Source organism: Anser anser (assembly GCF_964211835.1).
Source record: "Anser anser genome assembly, chromosome: 3".
Classification (NCBI taxonomy): Eukaryota; Metazoa; Chordata; class Aves; order Anseriformes; family Anatidae; genus Anser; species Anser anser.
The window spans coordinates 44641677-44650467 of NC_139722.1; the positions used below are offsets into that span (position 1 = coordinate 44641677).

At 39.2% G+C, this 8791-nt stretch overlaps 1 long non-coding RNA gene across 1 annotated transcript; it reads left to right on the top strand.

Annotated features, from left to right (window-relative positions):
* The first annotated feature begins 1188 nt into the window (after positions 1–1188).
* On the top strand, positions 1189–8237 carry LOC310896137. The gene is made up of 3 exons (XR_014581222.1): positions 1189–2191; positions 7416–7491; positions 7599–8237. It is a non-coding gene; the product is annotated as an uncharacterized lncRNA (long non-coding RNA).
* Positions 8238–8791: the final 554 nt, after the last annotated feature.

Below are 8791 nucleotides of genomic sequence, written 5' to 3' on the forward strand. Positions count from 1 at the left end.
TCAGATACTTCAATTAAATTGTCACCGTGAGCCACCATTGTGATGACTGCTAAATACCCAGGGTAAAAATCTCCATAGGACAGGAGGTGGAGATCCCATGAGGTCAGCAGTGTGCGGCAGTTGAAGCTGCAAGGTTCTTTTATGTTCTACACCCACAGAAGATGTCCAGATCCACTTTTCTAGGTAAGGTGGTCTTTGCAAATGCACATATAACATCGGGATTTGTAGTGAGAATGAAGAATCTGCTTATTAAACAATGAAGCTTACCTGATTGTGGGCTAAAGAGTCACAATACGGGTCTTCCTGAAAACAGGGTAACACAGGTAACCCTGAAGTTTGCCAGAAAGGAGGCCCGTGTTGCAATTTCTAACATACCAGTTGAGAAAACATTTATAAATCAATTGTGCAAAAAATACCTGACTTATAAATCACCAGTTTCTGCTTTCAGCCGGAAACTGATCTGAATTTTATCCCGTTGCAAAGCTTTGTATTTTAAGTGTTAAACTGAACCCTGAAAATAATGAAATCATTTTAATCAGTGGGTTATTTTTAATAGAACAGACTTAGCCAAGCGTTAACTGCTAAGCTGCACTGAGCGCTTATGCACTGCACTGTTACCATTGGTGTGAGTTGTTCTCTCTGGCTTCCTCTGCATCCCAGGATATTAACCACCATGGGAAACAACTCGCTGTCTCTTGGACCAGCATTACTGGTTTTTGATTTGTGAAATTACATATATTCTTTGAAATGGAAGAGAAAGTATTCTAAGTCAATGAGACTCTTCACTCAGTAAATTTAAATATGTTTGTAGATGTTGTCATGAACCAGGCCTAACAAGGCCTTGCTTTCAGTGTCAGCTTAAACTGAAGAGAGAAAGTATTCCCTTCAATTCCTCTGGTGTTTGATTGTTGGTTTGTTGGTTTTTTTTTCAGATGAAATTTTTTATTCCCTGTATTTTACTTTTTCCCATGTCACAATATTTTGCACAGCATCCTCTGCTATGCTCTCTGACAACAGCAAATGGTATAGTTAATCATATTTGCTGCATTTTATCTTCCTTTTTTTTCCTGTATTTTTATTAAATGATGAAGAGAATAAAATGCCACAGTACAAGTGTGTGCTTAATTGTTATACACAATAAACTGCTGCAGTATTTCATCTAACTGTCTCTCTGCTGCTTTGGCACTGGTTCTTGGTAGATCACAGACTGTAGGCAATGTACTCACTGGGGCAAGGGCAATGTCTTGCTATGTCTTCTGTGAAGTATGTGAATGCATATTAGCAAATTATTTAATAAAAACAGTTTTAGCTTTTGAATAGCTAAAGACTACAGTTCTTATGGAAGCACTCTGCGTGGTATGTAATTAAACTTTAAGGAAAAAGCAGAAAGAATGAGAAGGAAATAATTTATCAAAATACAGTATTACTTGGACTTATCATGGTTAAAAATCTTTCTTTTTTATCTTTTTGCAGAAGTATACTCATGAGCAGTAATCCTAAAGCTTGGAAACGATGTGTTAACTAAAATCTTCGTGGGGTTTTTAATGAGGATTAGGGAATCTGAGATAATAAAAACTACTGTGTACAAGGAGGTTGTTGTGTGAGAACCTTCAGACAAGTTTTAAATCAGTACCCTTTGTCAGCAGCAGTAGGATCCAGTAAGGATAATATGCTAATTTTTAACCAGCAATAGGCTTCATATAGGGATCTAAAGAGACAGAGATAGATACAATCTTATTAAGCTTTTGTGTTGACACTGCACAGCTTGTTACCGCATTCAGCAGAAATTTAAGAGTGGGAATGTAAAACCTGTATAACATTTTAGTAAGATATACAGTAACACTGAAACCTGCATAACAATTGAAAGAATAAGTAGGAAATTCCCTTAGCCCTTGGGCTACCGCCGTTTTTCTGTTCCAGCAGACAAGTAAATGCTCTAGGTGTCTATGCCATAAAAACTTTCCCAGAGGCAATTCTGGCAAAGCACCTACATTCTTCAAACCGGACCCGTTGCTTTAACCTTCTGAATGTCACATTTCTAAAGCAAAGTGCTTCTGCTGCACCGCCGGCTGCTTCTAGTCTCGAGGCTTTCCTTACAGCCTGCTAGGAGTGCAGGAGAGTATCACAGGAATGTATGCTCAAGGAACAGGGACAATTGATTCTCTCTTCATTACAACTGGAGAGCTGCAAGGTACATATGAAAAAGGTTGCTGTAATTTCATGATGAAAGGAATGTTCTTATAATTAGTGGGACTCTGTATTTTATCGAGCTTATGATATTGATCGGTAGTGATTGTTAATCAGCTCAAGTCTCCTTTGTCACTCCAGTACTTTTTCTTTGTAAATACATCAGCCATTTCATATTTTCTTGCATAATGGCTGCGTGAGCCTGACTGGCATCAAGGAGCAGATGACTGGTAGTTTTGAAATAGAAGTATGTAATGGCCACACTGTGCGTGTTTTTAGAACAAAAGCCAAGGGAATATATATACAGCTGCAGTGCAGTACTTCAGTGCTTGCAGATCTGAGCCATATTGATTTCAGTAGAGATATGTCATTTAGCCTCACAAAAAGACATTGTTAGCCTCTCATCAAGCATCACATAACTATTTTAAACCCTTTATAATATGTTCATGTGACCAGAGACATTTTTATAGGTCAGTTGTGTTCCATGGCTACAAAGCTGTCTGTGGCTCATCCAACTGCTGCCACATTTCACAATGGCATGATCAGTCAAAGCAGAGTTCAGCAGAGCTGAAGACTTACAGAAGCTAAACAGTAAGCTGATTCCACCCAAGGGTTAGAAACCTGGAAAACTATGAAAAGTACTGTGAAGTTCATATCACTGCTCCAGTCAGATCAATGGGAGCATTGTTACCAGTGTCAATGAATGGAGAATTGTTGGTGCTTTGCAACCGATGTCTTAGGCTTCCAACATGAAGGATCAGACGTGCTAAAGTTTTCTTTCAGAAATAATGTGTGCATCCACTACATGCAGAAAAGCTGCTTTCAGCCATATAAACACGCTAACAGTAAAGCTATGTCCTTATCTAGGACCTTTCTCCACTGCTAAAGATGTCACACAAGTATAAAACCAAAAGTAATATATGAAAAGACCATATAAGAAAATTTACCCACAAAAAATTAAGGAGGCTTTACTGCTGGCTCAGTTTTATTAAAAATAACAAATAAAAAATAGAGGGAAAATACACAAAACACATTGCAAAGCTTATTTTGTGATGGAACTATTCAGAATATGTATTAGAATTCAGCATCTTATTTTATCGCCTTGTTCTAAGGCAAAATGATTCCTGAAATTCAGCAAAGGAAAGGCTGGGAGCTCTAGTCTAAACACAGTTTACAAGCCCTGAGAAGTTATGGGAAATCTACCACAACTTGGGCAGTTAATGACCTAATGACCTCGTGGTTAATCTAATGAGTCCTCTTCAGCAAGCAAGGGCACAAAAAAAGGAACATATCTTCTCAAAGAGATAAGGTCTATTCATCAGCAGAAGTTCAGTCCTCCCAGAATGGAGGATAAATGGCTTCAGGTCATCTGGCCCAGTTTGTCACTGAAGTATTTTTCCAGAATAGAGAGCAAACTAGAAGAATGAATTGAGAAAGGGGACTCGCATTGCTAGGGTGGGTGCGTATAACTGGCGAGAAGTCTCTAGTTTTGTTCTTTCTGCTTTTTTTTCCAGCAGATAACGTGCAAGAAAAGAGGCTGACACTTCCCTAAATATATAAGCTTGTAGCAGCCAGTTTCAGGAAAGATTTAATGAGTTTCTGCTTCTAATGAGAAGGTTGTAGCCACCTCCTCTTCCCTTCAACGGCAACGGCTACAAGTCACACTGTGCATGCATGCTTGTAATATGCCTATGCACACACACGCATGCAGTTGCAGGAAATACTTTCAATTTGTTTAATTTGTGAATGCCCCACAAGTTACCACCATGGTGCAAATACAAAATAATACAGCTAGTTGTCTGACCCAAACACTCTATTTAGGAATGAATTTACTATAGCAATAGAAACAACTGGACTGTCATTTGTGCGTTAAGCATGGATACCACTTCGGTATTCAAACAGGCAGAACACAGAAGGCAAGAATCTGAATTTTTTCTTTCTTATCTACTAATTACATGGGAATTTTCTACCTTAATGAACTGAGGTCTCTATTGCCATCTTACAGCTAGTCGTAAACAAAGTAACTGATGGTTAAAAGTAGTTCTCCAGCCCTTGTGTCTTAGTTTATCTAGCTAGCTGCCTTCTGTTATGTATGTTTAGAGCTTTTTAAATCATCACATTTTCTTGCAGGAATTTGGCTGGTTTCCATAGCTGATGAAGTAGTTTTGTCATCTAGGTGATATTTATAGAGAGAGGGTGAATAAGCAGCAATATCAAGCAACTTAATGTTCTATTTGTATATAGGGAAATCGTATAGGACAGAACACCTACATATAAGTTCTTTGTGCAGCATTGCTAGGGAAAAATTCAGGGAAGTGGAAGGAAATGCTAGCTGATCCCAAACAAGAAAAAATAGGCATCATTTTAAATTAATTCCTTTTCCGGCCCCACACATCATTGTCACTTTGGAAAGAGGGCTCATAGCATAATGGGTGGCAGCAGTTCCGAGCTAAAACATTATCAGTGCTGTGAAACTTTAAACACACAGATGTGTTCATAGTTAAGTATGACAGAGTCGCACACTGCTAAGCCAGCATGGTCTGTGATTTTATCAGCTGTGGATTGATTCCTGGTATGTTAATGAAGACCTACGTATAGTTTTCTTGATTAATTTAAGGCTTAGAACTTGTTACTTTAGTACTAAACAAGATTTAGGCTTTTGAGCTGTTGCATCTGATACGTCAATTATTCATCCTGGGAATTAATGTACAATTAGCATGAATTCCTGCTCACATGGAAATAGATGGTTATGTTAATTTGGATGCAGTTGCAGAAAGAGTTCTGAATAATGAAAAGACTGGCATTAATATCTTTGTATTGGATACAGATCAGACTGAGTAAGAAACCATTTTTTTTCATGTAAAACTGTCTTCACAGTTTGTTTTATTTGTTCCTTTCTCCCTTCAGGTTCAGGCTATTCAGCACATCTGCCAATGATTTCCCATAATTAGGACAGTTAAATATTTTTTGACTACAAATATATATAAATGTTTGGCCTACTTCCGTACTGATTTATACACTTCTGACTGGGGGTAAGTCCTTTGAAGTGACTGGAACTACCCCATTATGAAGGCACTTCAGGAAGATCGTAGGTAGGTCAGTTCTTCCTGGAGCTTTTTCCTCCAGCATGTCATGCCTGAGATTTGCCAGTGAGTTACTGGTACTGTAATTAATTAGTTCATCCAAAAACAAGGTAACAAGGTGCCGTTGCTAAGAGCACTGGAATGTCTTTTCATGGCAGAGCTGTTTCATTCTTAGCTTTTAAATGCAGTAAATTCACCAGAAGTGCAGGCTTCAGTTCAGCTGGTTTTTTGTCAATTGATTTCTCTGCTTCCTGGCACCAAACGCTTTCCTTGCTGTTTGGAGGACATAGCTAGGGATCATCAGTCCAAGCCTGAAGCTGCAGTGACATCTGCAGTTCCTGTATGAGTTAGGGAGGCTTGCGATGCACAGAAAGCTGCTTATGTCTGTGCAGCCCTCTCACCTCCACGCAGGGGACACCGAGTTACTTAGAACAACTGCTGAAACGAAACAGTGTTTTGCTGCCTCCTGATAGCTTCCAGCATGCATTCATGAAAGACATTCAGCATTGCTAGTGAGATTTTTCCCTCTCCTCATATAATCAATCCTTCGGACTGTTGTCCTGTCCCTGGCTTTCTGGCGATCACTTATTCTGGGCACATACTTAGTCCTGAAGGTGCCATTGTTATTGACTGAACGCACTAACTGCTTGAGAAAATGTTGATTACTTCACATTCCTGAAAATTAATCCTGAAACCTTCCTGAACTATATTAGTCAACTCCTTTAACTTTTCCTGCACTGGAGAAGGTGGAGGCCAGCAATGTCACCGAAGAGCAGGTGCTCCTCCCTGCCTCATTAGCACCTTGCCTTTCTTCTTCGGTAGCAAAATCACAGAACCAAGAGCACTATTTGTAGGTTTTACAGGGCTGCAGTGCCCTGTCCCATCTCTGCAGCTAACCATTTGTCTGCCTCTTGCACCGTGGTGAATCAGCCCCTGGTGACAGCACCCTCAAGACGTGCAGAGGCAACGGCTTTGGAATGAGGCAGCAGGTCTGAAGGAGGTTGGTGGCCACCAGAATGGTGGGCCGATGGGAGCACTTAAACACGCCGTCTTCTGGGAGACAGAGGAAGGAATTAGGAACGTGAGGGTGATAAAAGGGGAAAGTGGGGGCAACAGAGGGAGGAGAAGCCAGAACTCCCATAAATAAAGAGCTGGCTGGATCCCAGGCCAGAAGGGTAATCTCAAAATGCCTATAAAGAGGATGCTGGTAACAAATGACTTTTTATAGGTGTATTCAGACTACATTAGGAACAGAATGCAAGGGGGCAATTAGATGCAATAAAAGAAGCTAAGCTAGAAAAAAAATGGGGATATTTTCTTCCCTGTATTTGCAATAATTACCTTCTGACAGTCACTTTTGGGTGAAGTAACAGAATCAAATACTAGTGTTGGATTATTTTGTGATCATCAAGGATGTTTGTAGTCCTCTGTCCTAATGTATATCTCACCAGATGTCCTTGTGGTTCCGGGATATCTGTAGAGAATTTTCCTTCCATATACAAGGCAGAACAGCACAGCTGGCTTAGGATATTACTCTGAAGCGCTAGGCCAGCCTGCCTCCACATACTGAATACTGGAATTAGGAATCATTAATTCAGGTTGGAATGGAAAATCCTGTACTTCTAATGACAATAGCAATAGTTATGATGACGAGAAGTGCTTTTTTTATTACATTAACAGGTAGGGACCTGTAAGTGCTGCTAGCAGAGGTGTGCAGTGCAAGTAAGTGCTGTGGTGATCCATTTTCAGCACGTAGGAAATGTCTGTACAGGGTCCTAGCATGTTGTAGTGGCCATGCACACATGTGGCGATCAGATGCTCGAGGTAGTAACACCTGTGTCTGCTGCTTCCAGCTAAGTGACCTAAAGTATCTATCACATATATGTATGCAGATGTTCTCCCATCACAAAGGAGGATTAATAGTGGTACTTCACAGAGCTAATGAGAAAATGGATCAGTTAATGTTTGATTCACAAGAGCCATAAAGCATTATATAGACATTGTTTGTTTTTAATTTGTTGCTCGATCATGCTAGCTAATAAGCAGTATTATTCATATTCATACTATTATTAAAATCACATTATATTTCTGAGATAACCCAAAGCATCTTTCTGGTATGTTTTTTCTTGCTTCTTTTCCACTTAGTATTTCTCTGCCAGGCTACCTGATGTGCTGAATCTCAGTTCTGCAGTATGCTTATGTTAGAAGATATAGGATCCAGGTAGGATCTGGTTTTGTTTGTTTCTTTGTTTGTTTCGTCCAGAAACTCATGATCCAAGAGGTTTATTCTCCTCTTACAATATCTAATGATCTCTATTTTTTCCTCAGCTTCAGGATTTCATTGTTGAGAACATTTACTGTTCTGGATGAAAAAATCTTAAAGGACCTGACTCAAAGTTTGTCCTCCCACTGCTATAAAGCTGAAAGAGATCATTCCCAAATAATAAAACCCTACATTCAGATTTCAATAGAGCATGCATGCTTTTTCCATCTGGTCCTTGTACCAACTAACAGAGGTGAAAAGACATCATCAGCAAATGATGTGAAACACATCATTTAGTCACATGTAATTTCTTTTCTGTTTAATACCAGAGGACATAAGATTTTGTAAATATTTCTATGGGGTCTTAGAGCCATCTATATAATAATAGAATCATATTCAGTAATGGCAGATCACCAACACAAAAGCCTGTGCATGTTAAAATGAAATGTAGCAACAAATGTACACTACTAATGCAAATAAACGTTCTGTTTTGTGTACTTATTTGCTTCTTCTTCTTGTTTTTACTTTTGTCAGTAAGATTTCTGTTCATCAAAGCTCACATATTCCTCAAACAAGGCAGGCTATAGCCCATCCTGGTACAAGCATAAATGTCCTGGCAATGTAGTTTGAGTTGAGACAGATCCTGTTTAGAGCTCTTCAAACTGCTGTTGTATTTCCTTTAGGGGAAAAAAAAAAAACCCCTCTTTTATTTCCTTCTGTTTTATGCCACTTAGCCTTCCCAATGTGAGCTACTTTCTTATGATAGCAGTTCTTTTGAAGCCTCCATTAAAAGCATCTTTCTACAGTACTGTGTGAGTCTTTCCAGTCCACCCAGTTAGAGAGTTTCTTTTTACTTGTAACATCCCATCTGGATGCAGAGCCTTCTGAAAAATCAGTTCTCACTCTTTCAAGGGTTAAATTTCTACTAACAAATATGGACTATTTGATATGAAAACCATTATTGTTTGATATGTCAAATAAAACATTTGTCAATCAAAAGTCTTTAAGCACTGGGCTATGTGACATTTACTCTTTTATAAACCGACAAAGTCCCTGGCGGCATGCCTTTCTTCCTCTCATTTAAATAGTGGTAGGAGAACAAATCACACTTCAGGGCAAGTTGATAACTGCCAGTCACGATTTCTGCCTTGTTTACTATAATGAGGAGGGTAATAAATGCATCTGACCATTTCAGCTGGCATTTGCATAGATGAATGATTTGTCCAGTCAGTCGCTCTCCAGTGATTTGGGCCTTTTT